This window comes from Peromyscus californicus, unplaced genomic scaffold, assembly GCF_007827085.1.
Source record: "Peromyscus californicus insignis strain IS unplaced genomic scaffold, ASM782708v3 Scaffold_20__1_contigs__length_68692818, whole genome shotgun sequence".
Taxonomy (NCBI): Eukaryota; Metazoa; Chordata; class Mammalia; order Rodentia; family Cricetidae; genus Peromyscus; species Peromyscus californicus.
Genome location: NW_026294503.1, coordinates 26,096,269 through 26,116,996, shown reverse-complemented (window position 1 = coordinate 26,116,996; position 20,728 = coordinate 26,096,269). Strand labels below are relative to the sequence as shown.

Here is a 20,728-nt window from a genome sequence, read left to right as displayed (position 1 = left end):
ATGGAGAAATCCCCAGGTCTACCCACCAAGGAGGAGTCACTCCCTCTGATTTTTTCTAGGACTTCTAAGTTCCCATTAAAACCCATTTTGTTACCCATTGTATCCACTGATTTTGGACACCACTCAATACACTCACCAGGAGCAGACTGATGTGGTTCCCTGTCACATCACCAGCATCTATAAAGCAATGAGCAAAATTGCTCTCCTGCCCCCTCACTGAAATCAGAGTCACTTTAGCTTAACCTCATCATTATTTGTGCCTTTTAGGCCACTAAAGAATATCACTGCTACAGGCACTCTTTGTTAAAAAGGAAACAAAGATTATGGATGTGGGATGGTCAGAAGCAAAGAATGTGGGGTGGTCAGAAGCGAAGATTGTGGATGTGGGATGGTCAGAAGCGAAGATTGTGTGGTGGTCAGAAACAAATATTGTAGGGTGTTCTACAGTTAAACAGTGAAGGAATGAAAATCTGATGATGGGTAGAGCCAATGACACCATGGAAGATGCCTCATAGTTTTTAGGATTTGGAAGGAAATGTCTCAAATGTTTTCTTACTGGAAGAAAGATGAGTGATCAATGTCTGTTAAAATCAAGGGTCATTTTGTGTCAAGAAAAAAGAAATTCTTGACAATTATGGTAAAGCACCAGAATGTTTTTGATAGGAATCTATCATAGGCCAGAAATGCCAGAAAAAAAAACACTTAAACAAATGCCAACCTCATAGGACAGGCATTTCTACTCCTCCTTCTATCCCCCAGACCATTCGGTCTCTGATTTCTGTTTTGTTCTGACACTCTTGACTACCTCTTTTAGTCAGGACCCCATTCAGTTACTCAAGGCTCAACTGAATATGACTTCCCAGGAGGCAAATTTAATTTAGCTATATCTCTTAATTCACCTAATCATTCACATGGAGTCATACATATTTCTGTAGCTCAATCAGCAATAGCTAGAAAGGGCAAACACATCAGGGCTAGAGCACGAGTGGATCAAGTCAGAAGAGGAGGTTTATGTAGCAAACTGGTTGTCACCTTCACTCAGCATTCAACTGTGTAAGTAGATTTCATAAAGCTAATTTTGTTTCTTCTCTCTTGACTCTACTTCACCTTTTTCAAAAGTACAAGCGATTAAAAGAATTTGACATTGTCCAAGTTTGACATTGTCCAAGGAAGGCATGTGAGAGTCACTTAAACAAAGAAGAAATTTATATTTGAGAATGAACAGGAAATAACTGCCCCAACATCACACGGGCATGCACGCACAGACACAGACACACACACACACACACACACACACACACACACACACACACACACACACTCTAAGATTAGTATGCGCAGATACACATTGTCACATGGTCATCGCTGAATGTCCAATGACAAAATGACTGAAGGAATGAAACTATGCATGGTGGCACATACCTCTAATCTCAGAAATTAGGAAAGGGAAGCAAGAGGATCAGGAGTTCAAGGTCATCTTCAGCTACAGAGAAATTTGAAGATCAGCCTGGGCCACATGAGATCTTTTCTCAAAGACTATATGTGTAAGCATGAGCTCCTATAGATAACAGTATTACTAAATTTTGAAAGAAATGTCATCCCTATCCATAATTGATTTTCTGTTTAAAACTTCGCTTGTTTGTATGATTTTGTTTGTTTATGATAAGTTATTGTTTGAACTTTCTATCAAGTCAAAGCTAGCCTTAAGTTCCTAATCCTTTTTCCTTCACCTACCAACTGTTGGGATTACAGGCATCCTCCACCACTTTCAAGCTGGTACAACAAAACACCATAAAACAGACAGCTTACAAACAACAGAAATTTTATTCTGTTCTCTAGGCTAGAAGTCCACAATCAAGGCATCAGCAGATTTGATGCCCAGTAGAGGCCTGTTCTTTGGGGTGTAAAGAACATATCCTGGGTGTGTGTCTTTTACCTGTTAGAAAATGGAACCTAGCAGTTTGGGAGCTCTTATAAAAAGGCACTGATCCCACCATTCACAGGGAGGCCCCATCCTCATGACCTCATCACCTCCTCAAGGCTCTGCCTCAACATAACTACCATGTAGGTTGGGATTTCAATATATGAATTCATGTAAGAACATATTCAGAGCATGGCAGCTTCAACTCTGTAGTGTAAAGGGAATAGAAGGCAAAGCAAGGACTCAGGAGACAGAAGATGGATCAGAGAGAATGTGGATGACTTATTTAACCTCTGTTTGTGGCTGTTCATCTAGAGAATGGGGGTAAAAAAATAGGACTAACCTTATAAGATTGTTGTGTGGTTAAAAGAATTGGATGTATGAAAAGTAGTATAAGGAGAAGTCAGAAGACTTTCTGACATAAAACATTCTATATTAGAATTCGTTATTATAATCACATTAGGTAATTGAGTTATTTTTATAAATTCAATGTAATGTTACAACTACACATCACAGACATTATATGTGTGATATATATATATATATATCATGCACAGATATATAAAAGAATCAGATGAAGGAGATAACTGCATAAATAATTAACCCATTAAATTGAATTTTTTGGCTAAATCTTACAGAAAAAATATCCATAAATTAATGAGAAATGAAAAATTTGGGATTGATTCTAATTGGAAATTTTCTTGTGTCCAGTTCAGAAATTTCGATACCAGGAAAGTGTGCCAGGTGGTTCAAGAATTGAAGTCAAGTTTCAACTGACTAGAAGAACTTCCCCACCATATGAATCACAAGTTAGAAGCAAAGCAAAGTCGCAATGACACTCTAAAGTTTGGGATTGATTTGGGGAGAGGGGTACTGGATCCTGGCCTTGGGGGTCACAGGTCCTTGTCCAGAAAGTTCAGGTTGGGTCTGACCCAAAGAAGATGTTGCATTCCTCTCCAGTTAGCATCTTGGTTAGACAAGCCCAGCAGGTGTGTAGGTCCGAAAAGCAATGACCAGCACTTACCATCTAAGGTCAATGCCACGGTTTTTCTCAGCTCTTCCACCTTCTTAACTGCCTCCAGCCTTTCTCGTCCCCTCTGTTCTGCACATTCTAACTGTAGCCATTAGCTGTCAAGAGCTATATTGATTTTAGAGGTGATTCCTAGAATGAAACTCTTCCTCCTTTGCTTGGAAATGCAATGACGTTGACCTATGTGTCACCAGGCTTGACTGAGTTCTTTCTTTTCTGTTTGTGGCCATGGACCCCAGAAGAAATCTTCCCCAGATTATGATCACCATGTAGGACTGTTTTACAGGGTGGTGGGGAGGAGTCTGAGTAAAATCAAGCCCTTTTTTCCAGTTGATTATGAAGGCCATTCCAGAACTGTTCTGTCTTCGTTCTGAATTAATCTATCATGAGCATTCATTTTGACTGTCTCAAGCTCTAGAGTTCTGTCAGTGTCTGAAAGGGAAAAAAGCAGAGTGTAAGTAAGAACTACATATTCTAAAATGTCCCCATCTCATTATAATGGAATCAGAACAGAAAATGAGTTGGCCTGAGGGCTAGAGAAAAATTGTGAAAATTGTCAGGAGGCCTGGCTCAACCACAAACAGCATATAATGAAAACAACATGACTTCTTGAAGTCAACACACCAGCTCTGCTAGTTACCACCTGTGTGGCCCTGCATGCACAGCTTACTGCTCGCCTCACAGGGCTGAATAAAAATCCACCAGACAGTGTTTGGAATAGAACTGGCTCAGTAGATATTTCAAAATATGCCCCTTTCTCCTTTTCTCTCTCACCAAAGAAAAATGCAAGGAAAAAACCTAAGAAGTGAGACAATGGAAAAAATAACCATCTATGGTATGAGCCAAGATAGACCTGGTAAATTTCTGTTGATTAGTCACTCAGAAAATCTTCCTTGAATTTTTACCTAATGTGGATTATGAGTTGGGTATTGGATGTTGTGTGACATGTAAAATTAAGAAACACATGGTTTCTATCCTCAGGAAGCTTAAAGGCTTATAAATTACCAAAAGTACATATGCAAAAACCACTAAGACATGTTTTTATCTTAATTCGGGGTCTAGAAGCAGTATCATCAATTATGAGGGGACTTCAGAAGATAAGAAATGAGGCACAGTTGCCTCTTTCAATAGTATCTCCAGAAAGGCAATCAGATTTATCTCATGGTAGATAATGGCTCCTGAGAAAGCAAAGGCATGAGTTTCTGTGTCTGTTTAAGACTTGGACCTTGAAATTCTTTGTCATTGCTTCACTACATTATGTCATTATGCTGTCTGAAGAGTCTCCACATTAAATTAACCTGTATTAAAGAGGAGGTGCATGGTCAAAGACATGAGTACAAAAGTTGATGAACCAACAGAGGATCTTAATGTATCAGACCACTGTAAAATGCCTGTGAGATAGCATCTTTTATCCATAACCACTGGGAGACAGGAAGTCCAGAAAATATAGAAAGCAGTATGGAGGTAATCCTTTAAGAAGAGACATCATGACCACCTTCTAAGAGAATTTCTTGCCTCTACCACAGCACTAAACAAGAACCAGCAGCGTCAATTTGTATTCTGTGTACTCTCAGAAGGCTAAGCTAGCCTTCTGACACATACTTCTTGAAAGAGAATCCACAGTTTCTTCTCAGAGAGAACACTTCATCACTCACTCCATTTCCCAGACACAAATGATCTAAATGGCTCAGTAATGGCTTTATGCACTCTAGGATGATTAAGTCCAGTGTCAAAGTGAAGTAAAATAATGCATAGTGAGTGGAAGATCTACAACTTTCCCTACGTTCAGAGGGCCAACATTCACAACCACCAGCACCTCTGTAGGAGGAATCTAAAGTTAGACATAACAAAGCCAATGGGCATGAATAGAGAGGTGGAAAAGAAGTTAGGTTTGCTCGATTTTGTTTTTCAAATAAACCCAAGTAGACATTTATCAGCTTGCCCTGATACTCATTTGTTTGGAGTAGAGTGTGTCTTGTGCGATATTTTAGTGATTTTTCTGCTCTCCCACCTAAAACATTGAGACTAATAACTGCTGTGAAGAACAACCAAAAAGCAAGAAGACTCTGAAACTGAAAGAACCATGGTATCATTTTCTTTATAGCTAAATAAAATTCCACTGTATGCATAGCACATTCTTATAATCCATTTATCTGCTTATGGATATCTAAGCTTATTCGCTATCTTTGCTATTGTGAACAGAGAAGCAATAATCAGCACAACTAGGTTTGGGTATTTGCCCAGGAGTGGTATATCAGGATCATATGGTGGTTCTATTTCTAATCTCTTGAGAAACTTCCATACTGATTTCCATAATGGCTGTAAGAGATTACTTAATACAAAAGGAAGATTATCTGTACTTTAGGAAGAGGAGATTATTTAAGAAATGGTTGGGAAATAGACACTGATGGTTAACGAGCTTGAATGACATGCACCTGAATGAAACAGCAGAAATCACTGTGAGTTGTGTTCTTGCCACAACTTGATGAGGCATTGCCCCTGCAACATACGACACGTTGCTTCACCCATCCAGAATTCATTCCTACAGAATTTCCAGATACCTCCTACCTAAAAATACCAGAGGGCTTCAGAAGATAGCTTCTGTATTCTCTTATGAAAATGTTATCAATGTACATTTGTTCTATGGTGTTATGAATTTGTTGTACAAACTTTTGAATCTCATAATGGCATTTCTATTCAAGTATATCATGTACTTCAACCACATCATTCCCCATTACCTTCCCCTGTTCCTCTCCCTCCTGCTATGACCTTTCCTCTTCCCAAACAGTCTCCTTTCTTTTTTCATGTATTACATATATTATATGAAATCATATACATATTATTTTATACTTCCTTCTGTTCCATTAATAAATGGACACTCAAATTGTCAAATAGGATATTTAGTTAATAGGGTTTTTTTTAGTTTTAACTCTATCATGACTTTTCAGTTTCCTGAAGGTAGTTAAGTGCATAAAAATATTATTTGGCAGAAAAAGTGTAAAATCCAATGTGAAGTCCCATATTTTTAGAATGGTTACTCTAAAACTACATAGATGTTCACTGAGATATGTAGAATTTGCATCTGGCTAATTTAGCTTTGTGATGCTTTTTATTTACATGGTCTTTATGAGAGAGTTCTGATAAACTTGAATAGATAAATGATTTTTGTGATAAAGCAAATGGACTTCGAGTCAAAGTACATATGAAGTTGTTTAATGTTTTCCTTCAAACAGATACATGTTCTATTCACATTCTCTGATGCAGAAGAGAGAGAATAAGAATATGAACTAAGCATCCCTCCGCAACCAAACTTTTCAGAGATAGAAAGTTGCTTTTAACACAACCTTCAGTGTTGCAGCATTCGGTACCATATGCTGTCTGTCATTCAGTAAGTATTTACAAAGCATATCAATGGTCCAGATTCTTCTGTAAGTGCCAAAGGTGCAAAACTAAGCAAGGTATAAAACATCCTTGGGAAGAGAATAGCTCAATGTCAATAACATTGAGTTCCATACTTTAAGGAGAATAAAAGAAGATACAGGACCTAATAAATTCATGATACAAACCATTCATAAGAGCAGTAGAAATAGTAAGAACTAATGTGATACAGAATCCAGAGGAGGGGCGATTATAGAAACTGAAATCCTTATGACAAATAATGAGCATGAAGTGTGAAGATGGAAAGCCTGCTCCAGCTCTGCCATGCCCATTCTTTGTATTTCCCATTTAAATGCCATCATGAAATACATCAGCAAAAGTAAAATCTATAATAGATTCCAATGAAAGTCTCAGAAGGATTGAAATTCTTCTTTGAGGCTTGACACTTGTCCCAAGGAAGCCTGCCATGTATCAGTGCTGATAGAACACAGCAGCCACTGGTTAAGCATTCCATCTCCTCCAGTTGTCTTTCGGAAATGAACCCGATTCATCTTGTGTGAGGTGAAAGACGTGGTTGGGTTGCTGAGCAATGAAATCATTCAAAAAGGACCCAGCCACCACAAGCAAGATATTGCTGTATTAATATTTGATTCAAGGGAGTGTGGGACTGGTTATCAATAATTCAGTCATCATTTAATATCAGAGATGTGGAAGGCGCCTGATGGTTGTATTAGTTTACACATTTGAGTGACTAAGATGTAGCGTGTTATTGCTGCTGTCACATTTCTTATGTTACACGATGACAGTGTGGCTTATGAGGACCAAGATGATATACCTATTCTGCCATCCAGATTCATAAAGCGATTGGGAGCAGTCAGACCATCCCCACTGGGATGAGCTGTGAAGAAAAATATAAACTAAGCATCCTTTTTGGTTTGTATTCTCCCAGAAGAATCTATCTGAGATAGAGATCCAAAAGCAAGTAGTTTAGGAGATGAAGATGGGTAAGGGAGTGAATGAGACATGGGGGAGACATCTGGTAATTAAGGATGCAACCGTCACACCAGCTCCCACCTTGGGTGTCTAGAATTTAATCCAGCAGACTCACACTGAGAGTCGGTGTAAACCTTGCCTCCAAGTTATCACACCCAAGGGATGAAGGAGCTGTATTTATACAACAGTTCCAGAGTCATGGGCTGAAAGCTGCCCCAGAAGAGTCCTAATTCCTCAGCATTTCCAGTGCACTACATGAGCAGAAAACACATATCTTGGGTTAAAAAAAATCCTCAAGCACAGAAGTAGAAAGGTCTGTGCAGTTGGAAACATGCATGACTAGATGCTGGCAGTGTCTACTACCGTGTCTTAACAACTACCTCTCTATCCTGTCTCAGCTGCCCAAGCACACAGAAGAGAAAGGAACTGGCACTTATTAATTACCCACTGTGTGTCAAATGCCTCACACATATCATCGCTTCTGCTGCAAGATAAAAACATGTCCCGTTTTGCAAGCAAATAAGCTAAATGTGAAAGAAATAAAGGATTTATTACCACAAGTGGTTCTATCCTACTGACTAAAGGAGAATCTTTCTAGGCTCTAATCTTTCTAACCTCAAAGCTGGTATCTTTCCCATGAATAACGTTAGAATTGTGTGCAGCAGCACTGAGCAATAGTAGGTGACTTCGACCCAATATGAACACACAAATTCTAACAGGTAGTTTCCAAATACTCAGCCTGTCAGTCCTTCCTAGAATGTCCTTTTCCTTTTACATCCATCCATCTAAGTTTGGCAGCTTGTGTATCTTGAACTAGCCAGCAAAGAAGACCAGGACTTCAGCAGGCAGAGTGAGGCAAAAAGAATAAGAGGAAAAATATGACGTTGGTGTTTTAAACGTGTTTCTTAAATCAGTCTCAAACACAGAAAAGTAGAACTGCATTTTCAAGCAAAATCTGAGGATGTCCTCAGAATGCTGAGGGAAACAGAAACCTTAAGTCTGTGGATGGAGAGGGACTAAGAGGGAGGCCTAGCACAGCCATTAAAAGCCAGTCAATGGATCCTGTCTTCCTCTTAGGATCAATAAGCCACTCATATAGATTTTTAAGCAAGGAAAGTGTCATACAAAAAAAAAAAAAAAAAAAAGGTATTCCAGGCAGATTCATCTAGCAACCATGAACTAAATGCATAAGAAGTGAAGATTGGAAGTCAAAATACATGAAGCTTTTAGAAATTCCCTGCTGGTTCCAAGATTTTTTAATTAATCAATTAATTTTTAATTAATCATTTTAATTATTCTTTGGGGCTTTCCCTTTTCTACTTTGGTATCCTAAATTAGGGACCAACGAACCCAGTTTTTGCTCAACTCTTGACTTGATTTTCAACGACTTGCTATTGGCAAAGGGTATTCGGGAAATTCCCTTCCTTAGCTGTGCTCAATGTGAAATTCTAGCCAGTCTCATGTCTCACTCCTCACTTGTTACTCTAGTTCAGAAGCCACTTCTAGGAACTCCCCCTCCCTGTTGCTATGGGAAATAGATGTTCCCATCACTAGAGTGAAAAACTTGAAAGTCAGAGCTTGAGAAGTTCTGGTACCAGGAGATCTGAGATGCCAAATGTGGAAACACCATGTCTTACCAGGTGGGTCACTAGAGCTCCTAGGATGTTTAATGTGCACATAAAGGCCCAGCTTCTGCCTCTGGATTTCCATGATAACATGTCAGTCCTTCCCTTTATCAAAATAAGGGGTTTAATTCCAGTCCTAAGAATGGTTAGGAAGAAGCCTCAGCAAATGTTAAAGAATGGAATGGCATTGTCACTCTGTGCCTTTCCAAACATTTTAATAAATTCTTGCTTTAATTATGATACCCATTTGGATCCCAATTCGTGAGCCAGGAGCTGGTAGCCAGCACTGCCCTTTTACTACCAGTGGGAGTCCAGCCAGCTTTCTGTTGGCTGGAGATGGAAGGAAGCAGCAGTCATTGCCTTTAGGAACTGACATAAAATGAAGATCAAAGGCCATTCTGGATGACATTTTCCCATTTGGGCCATCATTATAAAAAGCACTTAAACTAGGGCTGGATAAGGCACATGTATCAGGTCAGTTAGAACAGTCTTGCCAGGCATTTTCAGGACATGCCTAACATCACTCTCCCTTACCCAGCTCTGATCAAATTGGAGGGTAACATGAAGAGAGAATGGAGAGATGTGTTGCCTTTTCTCTGATCCTAACATGTCTCTCACCTCATTATCAAGTCACTGGGTTCTAAGTTCTCTTTCCTGTATGCACTGTAGAAACAGTAAGTACAGAGAAAAAGAAATAAACTTAACCAGAACCCTGCCTTTAAGTGGAACCCTGTGTTCCATGATGGTGTCAATCCTCCTTTTAGATTCAATGTAGTTTTAGTTAAAATTGTCCTTTTTTTTTTTGACAGTGTGTGTTCATACAAGCACACACACACACATGCATGAGTGTGCATGTGGATGCCAGACGTTGAAGTTGGGGTACCTTTCCTTAGTTTCTTCTTCATACTATTTTCTTTGAGGCAGGATCTCTCACTAAACCTGTAGCTCACTATTTTGAGTAGACTGGCTGACCAAGGAGCCCTTGGGATCCCCCTTCTGCCACCACAATGTTGGGGTTATAGGCATGTGGCATCATGACCAACTTTTATGGGTTCTTAGTTCTAAAACTTGGGTCCTTATGCTGGCACAGCAAGTCCTTTACTCACTGAGGCATTTCCTCAGCCCCCTTAATTATTTTTTATTGGACTCCTATCTCATTGAAATTATTTTTCCACTCTTGGCAAATGTGTCAGATGAAAAATACGGACCCCTGTGGTCCAAAAGAGTAAGGAATAAGTCAAATAGAATGCCAGTGCCAAATCCTTTAACACAAGGCAGAAAGGTAGGAAGTTCAGCAGGATCTATTGCTGTGTCGTTCCCTCCAGAGAACCCAAGTGGCTTCTGGGCGACTTCTGAAAGATGCAGAAACTTCTCAAGCAGAGACCGTAGACACTCACCAAGCTTGGTTCCCACTGTCATTTCAATCATTTAGGCTTCAGTAACAACTGCTGAAATAAGCAACCTCAGAAGATTTAGAACACAGAAAGTATTTTGATCTGTTTATTTTAGGAACAGACCCCTTTCCAGTCCATTGCAACACCCCACAGATGTAAAGCAAGGGTGGGTTCATTACTAGTCTTCTCTCAACAGCGCTACAAATGTATGTGGCTAATTATATAACCACCTGCAGTCGTACAGATGGAAACATTCAGCTCCAGCTGGAGCACACATCAAGCCTGGAAGATGCTTGGCAGCAACAGTCACAGGCTTTGGCAGCCAAGGACTAGAATGGCGTGTCCTGTTTTGCCTTTTGAGTTCCAAATTCCAACTCCAGGGAGCAGAGGTTACCCCATCCTTTACAATGTCTCTCCAAGGAGCTAGGCTGCCTGGATGACTTCTGGCTTTCTGTTCTGGGTCTCCATGCAGCTTACGATTCAGTAGTTCCTGGGATCTGGCCAGAGAAAGCATATTTATCTCATTGATTTATTTTATGGAGTCCTGAAAAATAATAAATGATAAGTATTAGTGCAATCCAGAACAACAGCTTGAGACCCAATGCACACAAATGCATGACCCCAGTTTTTGCAATGAGAGGACCCTTTCTTGCACAGTCACCCAGCAAAGGGGTCAGCATAGAAAACTTGGATCTACATGCCCTAGGGCTGGTAGCAGAGGAATTAATAGGAAAAGAGAGCCAGATATTTACTGAATGGAAGGTGAGGAGGACGTATTTGGGATCCTTCAGTGCAGACACAGACAGCCATAAAGCTTTGTCACAGCTTGTGTGTTTCTTAGGCAGGGAGTTGGCAGGGGATTTTGAGCTTGTGTCACTGAAGTGTCATTGGCCAGGCTATCTGGTTGTTTCCGCACACTTCTAGTCTACAGGCTGCTAGATCCAGCTTCAACTCATCCTTTAGAGTGTTCCATAGGTTTCTCCTAGCAAGTGAAGCATTTTTATCAAAGGATTTTCAGAAGGTATGGCATGTGTTATTTGTGTTACTAATACTAATGGCTAATAGGCTTACATCCTTTGAGAGGGGAAGGAATGGACTCACAAGCACAGCTGGCCAGGAAGAAGCTGAAATCCAGACGTTGAATCTGTTGGTATTTCTCCTTCAAAGTCAAGTCTCTACACAAAAACTTGCTCTAGACTCCTGGGGAAATTCTTACTTCGTTTAGGCCTGTGAACATCTTCTAGATTGTTTCATGAAGTTGCAAAGAAAACGAGTTTCATTTTGTGTAAAACTTAAAGAACTCTGAATGCCCTCTAGACCAGCTTTTACTTGCTTCTAAAGAGGGTCTTCATCAAAGCTTTGAGAACACACGTATGAAGCAAAACAGAAGAATGACTTCCTGCAAATCTGGCTGTGAAAAAAAAACAATAAATGTGTTAATTTCACATGAATCTAAGGTCTGCTTGTTTCTCCTGAGATATTGGAATGTGGCTTGTGATTTAATGCTTCACTTTAAAGTGCTCATTCTAAAATGTAACACACTAGTTATTGAAAACCGTTAGGCATATTTTGAACATAGGATGAAGTTTGGCACCTACTCCCCCAGTGATGGGAAAATGAAAACTCACCTTACCAAACTCCCTTTGTAAGCTAGTTGCTGGAGAAATTTATAATTATTCAGAGCTCACTGAAGGACTGCCGATTATATCCACTTGAGGTTTATATGTTACTCTTTATCACACTCCTTTAGGAAAAATGAAGCATTTTTCCTATTAATTTACTATATGATTAGAATTCCCACTGACCACAGGAAAGGAATAAAGTCAAGAAAACTACTTGACTTATCAGAGGCTGCAAAGTCAGCTAGAATCAAAATTGGAATTGCAAGACTCAGAAGGAGCACGCTGTTTAAATCAATCAGTGTGTGTGTGTGTGTGTGTGTGTGTGTGTGTGTGTGTGTGTGTGTGTGTGTGTGTGTGTTATTCCAGGGCTAGCAATATGGCAAACAGTTGGAAATACACTCCTTTTCATGTGTTATAATTTGGGAAGATGAAAAAGTTTCAATACAAACAGAGAGCTACACTTGATAAGCTAGCTTGCAGATACAAAGCAGGTGACCGTAAGGAAGTCAATATTCCTTTTGTCTGTTGGTGCTGAGTGCCATATACCTGTTGACTCCCTTCCCTGGGTATATTCTGGCACAGTTCAGTCTTCTCCACCCCTGGACTACATCACCAGGACTTTCTGCTTTGTCTTAGCCTTTGTCATAAGAGAACTTTTCATACCCAATTCTGGTTTTTCCTCTCTGAATCATTTTCACCAAACTATTATTTACGAAACAGTTGAATCCTGTCACCGTAGTAATTAAAAATAGAACATTATTTAAAAACAACAACAAAAAAAAAACTTTGGGTACTTACATGTAAAGGTCAACAAAGTTACCATGAACAATCATAGGATACTAGAATCCAAACAAAAGCAAGAAACAAACTGGAAAGGATGTATTTGTTAAAGAAGAAGGAAGGAAGGAAGAAATTGAGGAAGGAAGGGAGGGAGGGGGAGAGAGGGAGGAAAAGAAGGAAGGAAGGAAAAGAAGGGAGGGAGGAAGGAAGGAAGGAAGGAAGGAAGGAAGGAAGGAAGGAAGGAAGAAGGAAAGAAGGAAAGAGAGAAGGAAGGTAGGTAAAGGAAAACTCCATACTTTGAGTAAGGACAGCAGGCACTGACGCCATTGTCTACTGGAAAGCTGGATCAGAAGAGCTTTTTATTACAGGAGTCCCTGGCCAGATGCTTAATTCTTTTTTTTAAAAGATTTATTTATTTATTTATTTATTTATTTATTTATTTATTTATTTATTTATTATACAATATTTCTCCTGCATGTTGCCTGCAGGCCAAAAGAGGGCACCAGATCTCATTACGGATGGTTGTGAGCCACCATGTAGTTGCTGGGAATTGAACTCAGGACTCAGGACCTCTGCAAGAACAGCTAGTGCTCTTAACTGCTGAACCATCTCTCCGGCCCAGCCATTTTTTTCAAAGAGGGCAAATTGGGTTTGGGACAGAAAGTGAGAATCTTAGTGTGTCACAGGAGGGGCATCCAAGAACTCTGCCTGAGGTCACAGACCTGACTACATCCTGAAAGTTCAGAGAGAGAGGAGAGAGCCACTGAACAAAACATAAGCTCTCAACACAGCCCTGGCTGATGAGAAATCCATGAATAGCCCAATGCACAGAAATACAGACTCAAGAACTGCTTGCACATTGACTGCACACCATGTCTGGAAGGCACCCATGAGCAGGAAGTGGGAGCTTCATGGGCTCCAGGTGTTTGAGCACAGTCTCCTCCCAAGTCTGGTTTACCAAAATCAATACAGAAATAGGAGCAGCCACAGGAGGCCAGGTGAATATAAAAATGAGAACTGTGAATCAGGGAGGGAGACTGGTAGCATGCAGAAAACTAAACACTCAGCTTAGATTCAAGTGACTTAGGAAAAAAATTTAGATTTCAGAGGTGCTGAAAATAATAATTGTTAATATGACTAGCATATGATATGGAGGGACCACACCCATCAGCTGATGAATGGATAATGAAGATGTGGTACATATTCAGCAATAAAAAAAATGAGTGTTCAGGGAAGTGGATGGAATTAGAAAATATTATATACTGAGTAAGGCAACCCAGCAGGAACAAGGCAAACACTTCATATTCTCTCTCTGTCTCTCTCTGTCTCTCTGTCTCTCTCTCTCTCTCTCTCTCTCTCTCTCTCTCTCTCTCTCTCTCTCTCTCTCTCATATGGATCCTAGACTTGAATTTTTTCTTACATTTTATTTTTATTCCAGAATGGTATGCAATGTATCTTGGCCATATCCGTTTCCCACTGACTCCCTCCAGCTTCTCCCACACCCCCACAACATGTCTCCATGTCCCTCTCAATTTCTTGTATTGTTTGGCTTTTAATAAACCACTAAGTCCAATTAGTGCTACCTGTAGTGGAAATTCACTCCGCCCATGATCTTGAGCTATCTGGCTATCTAGAGGCAGTGCTTCTTATCTGCCTACCTGACCCCTTAAAAGGGAGGAGAAAGGAGGTGGAGGTCTGTTGGGTGGTGAATCCGGTAGATCAGGTAACATGAAGCAGCCTGTGATCGGTCCCCAGCTTTCCAAGGACTCTGCAACTGGATTTACCTTATCCTGTATCATTGAGTCTGTTTTCCCCCATAGAACCCCTTAATAAGTTGATATATATAGATCATTGAGGTTCTCATCATAGCTACCCATATGCGCATGAGCATGAGCTCATTTACTGTGGCACGGGCAGCCTACCAATGGCTATTACCCTCAAAAGAGAAATGATTCTCCCTCCTTCAGCAGCCACCCACTGCCATTAGCACCTCAGATAGGGGAGAGACCTTGGGAGCCCCTCCCTGCTTCATGCTGAAATTGTAACTCTCTTGATCTTATGGGATAATTGCAGCTGCTGTGAACTGATGTAGGGAACAGTGATGCCTGTCCCGGTGTCCCGAAGCCACCGTTTGACAGTACTTCTCCTTCCTCTGGCTCTTACATTGTTCCTCCCCCTCTACCATGATCTCCCCTGAGCCTCAAACTTTTAGATTAGTTTAACCTGAAATGGCTGTAGAAACCTGGAAGTGACCGAGAGACCCTGACAGTGGTAGGTGAAGGGGAGGAGCCTCAAGGGGCAGTAGAGATGGTAGAACACATCCTATGAAAATAGAAGGAGAGCATACTGAGGATAACAAGGTCTAAACAGGGATGGGCATAGGGGATGGGAGAGAAGATGGGGTGCACCAGGTGGTGGTGGCACACGCCTTTAATCCCAGCACTTGGGAGGCAGAGGCAGGCTGATCTTTGTGAGTTCAAGGCCAGCCTGGTCTATAGAGTGAGATCCAGGAAAAGCACAAAGCTACACAGAGAAACCCTGTCTCAAAAAGCCAAAAGAGAGAGAGAGAGAGAGAGAGAAAAGAGAGAGAGAGAGAGAGAGAGAGAGAGAGAGAGAGAGAGAGAGAGAGAGAGAAGATGGGGTGCAGGAGGCAGGTTATCCAAAGCCAGAGATGCATCCAGAAGTTAGTCACATGGAAACCTACTATTTTATAAACCAACAAAAACATACATTTTTTAAAAAAAGATTTTGAACGGAGTTATCATGCATGAATGCATAATATTGATCTAGAAGCCATGCGTTACTGAACAAAAATCCCAGTGTCAGGTGTGAAATATCTTCCTAGGAATTGTTGGCCAAGAAGGTCCCAGAAGCACCCTAAAACTATTCAAGTGTACCATTATCCTGAGTTGCCTACCATAACTGGATTAAAAGGCCTATTGCTGAAGATACCACATAGCTTGGCTACAGAATACAGAGAATCATGCTGGATCTGAGTTGAAAACTTCCTGCTGGCTAGCTTTCATGGTGCCAGAAATTGCTACCTAGACTTCTGGAAGAGAAGAGGCAGCAATGATTTTTCCAAGCTTTAAACCCTGAAAACTATAATACCAACTTCCAAGGCAAGTTGTAATTACTGGTATAATGGTGACCCAACTATTATGAGGGTCACCAATCTTTCTATTTGGGTTTTAGGCTTGCTCTGTAGGAGTGAGTTCATATCCAGTACCGTGGGCCAGAGCCAAGGCCCCACAACTAAGCAGTCATAGGAACTAAGGATAAACCTAATTTTTTTGTTTTGCTAAATGGACACATTGCTAACCTGCCTCCTAAATATTTGTGTTGGTAACCACAGACAAATATAGTCCTCAGTCTCAACCAAGAAAGTTCTAGTGAGGAACATCAGTCAGTTCAATGTAGAGTTGAACAAGGTACAAGAACAAGCGACAATTGAATGCGCAGCATTAAATTGGACACCAATGTCACCCCTTCTGTGGCCCAGGGAACATCAGAGAATGGGGAAGAGAAAGACTGTAAAGGCTGGACAGTAAGTCAAAGGGCTATGCAATGCTGTCATGGCATAACATGGCCATGTCACACATGAATCCATGACAGCTATGGTTGCTTACAAAGAGCCTGCACAAGATTGAGTTCTACTCCATCACAGATGAGGGAAGGGCTCATAGGACCCTGCCCACAGGGTGACAATGGCCATCCAAGGCTGCTGGGGAATAGGAAGTCATTGTCTTCGGTGATGTGGCCACTGAGAAGTTACCCATGCTCCTGTGGGTAGCTTCACACCTGTGCCCATGAGAATGGCCCTGGTCAAACACAGTGGCTCAAAATCCCCAAACAAAAGAAAAACAAAAAGACAAGAAGGTAGGATAAGGACCCGGTGGCAAGAAGATAGTGGGTTGTGGGGTGGGGGTAGGGTAAGAGGGATGGAAGAGTGAAAGTGACCAGAATGTATTATATGTTATGCAAAGAAACAGGAAATACTCAGGAAAAAAAAGTAATTCCATAAAACTCTTTCTGAAGGGCTGTAATAGCAGATTTAGCAAAGACTACAAAGTGGCTGGACCATGTATGTTAAAATAGCTAAAGTTAATTGTCCTTAAAGAATTAAAGAAAAATATAATGACCATGACTCAGTCCCCTCCATGTGGTTTGTGCACAGTCACAGAAATAGTTTATAGAACTGGAACTCAATTTTAAGTGCCCCAACCTGAGTTTTGCCTACATGTCTGATTTCTTTTGTTAATCACAGGCACTAGAGCCCATAAAGCACGAAGCAGAGTTCCTTGTTGTTATAAATGCTTTCCATGACTTTGAAATTAGATTTACTTCATCTGTTTAAGACTTTACATATGTGTCTGTGTCTGTGTGTGTGTGTGTGTGTGTGTGTGTGTGTGTGTGTGTGTGTGTGTAGAGAGAGAGAGGGGAGGGAAGGGAGAGAGAGAGAGAGAGAGATTCATTTCATAAACTGTGACTCTAGAGATCCCTAACTAATACACCATGTGCCAGTGCCTAATCCATAAATGCTAAGCCCAAGAGCACAGGACAGAGAAGTCACTAGGGGAAAGAAAGGAAGTGGGGGGGGATTTGCAGCCAGGACAACAAAGACCTTTCAGTAGAATACTTGGGTCCTGAGTCCATTGCAGAGGGCTGTAAATTTACCACGGTGCACATAGAAAGGACGGGAGAAAGCAGATTAAAATACAAAGAACACAAGAAATAAATAAAGAAAGGAAGAAAGGAAAGAAAGAAGGAAGAAAGAAAGAAAGAAGGGGAGGGAGGGAGGGAAGGAAGGAAGGAAGGCAAACTAATGATTCCTTGCATAATTAAGTTGTAGCATTTAGCCCAACTCTTTAGCACGTATATATACATTTACCCAGTCATTCCCAATGGCTTCAAGCCCCAAGTTAAGATCCAAGATGCATTAATTAAGCTAGCAGTCGGGACTGCTGCCTAAACCACTGGTGTCAGGACAGGGATGAAGCCGGTGCCACTGCACACTGCCAGTGGAATACAGATGGAAGACTAAAGATGGCCGAGCTGGGGGCTGAAATGCATTGCTGCCTGTAACTTTGGTAACAATTAGAAAGGGCCGTTAATGTATTCATTTGTTTAGTTTATAGTGCTGGCAATCAAACTCAAGACCTTCTGCAGGTCCAGGATTGTTCATGTGGTAACAGCTAACCTTACTCGACATTTGCTCTGCCTTCCTGGCTTAGATGCTTACTCATCATTCACAGTCTTAGGAGATTCCATGATTATTCCCACAGAGCACCACAATGAGAATGATAGTTACTTGTGTAGGGCCACACATACTTGTAGAAATTTCAAAATGAGGGTGAAGTCTAATCTTAGAAATGAAACCCCTACTATAGTTCAACATATACTCTGTATCCCTAAAAGTGACTAAATAGCACATCTTCCAATTACTCTTCTCCCAGAACAATCAGCAAGCATTCTCACAGTTTACAGATAACCCAAACGTTTTGTTTGTTTGTTTGTAATTTTCTGGCATTCCCTTGAAAAGCCACTTAGAGAATTGTAATCAATTTCACAACACCCCTCCCCTCCCTCGAAAAAAGTGCTTTAGTCACTATAGAAACAGTTAATTCATTGATAAGAGTGAATAGCTTTCATTCACAAGAACACAACCATCTTAAGTGGTCCAGAATCCGTACTTGCGCATAGCAAGGCACCTCCCCAAACAGTATAGCATTATAGTGTTGTGCCTTAGCCCAGCCTACTGCAGGTCAGCTGTTCATGGGGAGCCCATTTGGCTAATCTCCCGGGGCGCATTAAGTACTGGTTTCCCCAGACCTCCTTTCCTAAACCTGCCACTTGCACAGCAGCCGAACACTGCCCGCTGAGCACAAAGTGGTCCCCATCCTCCCGGACCTCATCATCCTAGAGGGCTTTCAAGTGAAGGTGAGGTGGCCAAACAGCTCCCAGGCCTAATTAGCTCCCCCACCAACTGGAGCACTCCCTCCTCAAATCTCCTGGCCTTGCACACAAAAGCTGCAAATTGCTTTCCAACCTTTGAAGCCTTCCCAGGAAGCCCTAAGGAGCAGTTTCCTAGCTGCCGCTTTAGTGCCTGGCACCCTCTGATCAAAAGCCTGGGCAAAGGGCAGGAGAACGGGCTCCTGAGGGGCAGCAGCTTCGGGGAAGGGCTAATGCCCGAACTAATCAGGGCCAGCTGTGGGGAAGACAAAACACGGGTGTGCAGAAACCCAGCTCTGATGGTGGCTGTGTGGATTTGCTCGTTCATGCAAGCCAGCAGCAAAGTTAAGGCCCTGGCGACCTTCCTTATCCTCCAGCTCCCCTCTTCCTCCTCCACGCATTCCTTTCCTTCCTCCTCTCTCACTTGCAAGTGCTGGTTCAGTTTTCAGCTCAAGGGCAGTAAAGTTCAGAGAAAGACACTGACTCACATTACTCCTTCACTGCCTCACCCAACAGGCCTCCAAGAGAGGAAATCCATGGAAAGCAATTAACCCATTGACTCTAACACATCAAATGCCCGGTTAAGGTTGACCATTTCCCAGCATCACAGTGTATCACACTTCTAACTCACCTTGTTTTATCTTACCCAGCATTATGGTGTATCACACTTCTTACTCACCTTGTTTTATCTTACACTTCTCTTAAGAGAAACTGTCCCTCTGTAGTTACAGGTATTAACTCCCCTCCTGCTCTTTGGTAAGTTTTGTAGATTGCTCTATCAATTATATCAGCTTTTTCTGTATTGACATTTGCTGCCCTCCTTCTTCTGGTCCCCTCTGTACATGATTTACATAATAGAACACAATCTGTGACACGGGAAAATATATTCTTCATAGTGATTTAAGAAATGTACACTCAAATATTCTGAATATCTAATTTATGTAGACTAACATCATAAATCCTGTTCAGGGGCTGGAGATATGGCTCAGAAGTTAAAAGCACCTGCTGTACAGTCATGAGAATGGGAGTTCAAGGTCTAGCAACTACATAACAAGCATGCAGCTCTGAGGTCCCTTTCTGGCTTCATACAATCATACTGACACATGCATACACACACACACACACACACACACACACACACACACACACACACACACACACATACACACATGCACGCACATGTTGCTCAACACAAATCCATTTTGAAAGCAGTGCACCCATTTTTTTTTCTTCTCATGGCAAAACAGAGTTAGGGATATAGCTCAGTGGTCAGACTCCTGTCTGGTGTACTCCATACCCTACATTCAATCCCTAAAAGAGCCAAAAGCAAACAAGTAATTAATAGCAAAACCCAATTAGGAGAGTCAAGATAAAATAGAAATGGTGGTGGCACTTCCAAGTTGCACAGTCTTTACAGAATTCATTTTAGAAACGGTGACACAGGCTGGAGAGATGGCTCAGTGGCTAAGGGCACTGGCTGCTCTTCCAGAGGTCCTGAGTTCAATTCCCAGCACCCACATTGTGACTCACAACTGTCTAGAACTCCAATTCCCAGGGATCTGATACCCTCTTCTGGCCTCTCTGGGCACCAAGCATACAAGTAGTATATAGACAGACATACACACAAACACCTCATACACATAAAATGAAAATAAACCTTTAAAAGGTGTTAAAGAAATGGTCTTTAAAAACCATTTCTTCAGGCAAAGAATATCAGTTTGGAGAAGTTATCTCATGGAATTCATTCTATGGTGAAAAAAAAATGTATCTTCATTGATACATCTTCTCTACAAGAAGTTTATCAGTACCTGAAAGATTATCTTGAAACTAGAAACAGCCAGGACTGGGGAACTGATGAACCTGCTTAGGTGCTGTACATGTAAGACTAAGATATGGTCCTTACATGTGGCAATTATGTCGAAAGAAAGACTGAGGCATTTTCTGTCCAGCCCTGTTACCTCTAAAGAACTCTGTGCAGCTCTGAAATGAGGCACACAGTGATGTGAGGGGAAAAGAGACTTCAGAACCAAACA

At 41.3% G+C, this 20,728-nt stretch overlaps 1 long non-coding RNA gene across 5 annotated transcripts in view; it reads right to left on the bottom strand.

Annotated features, from left to right (window-relative positions):
* Window positions 1-8,460: 8,460 nt before the first annotated feature.
* Window positions 8,461-20,728, bottom strand: part of LOC128116551 (uncharacterized) — a 78,122-nt gene continuing 65,854 nt past the window's right edge. For 4 of the 5 annotated variants that reach the window (XR_008220498.1, XR_008220496.1, XR_008220497.1 and 1 more), the window contains 2 exons: window positions 11,443-11,752; window positions 8,462-10,885 (listed from right to left, as the gene is read on the bottom strand). This is a non-coding gene — a long non-coding RNA (uncharacterized LOC128116551). Of the gene's footprint in view, window positions 10,886-11,442; window positions 11,753-20,728 lie in introns of all 5 variants that reach the window. The other variant, XR_008220499.1, reaches the window with a different exon arrangement.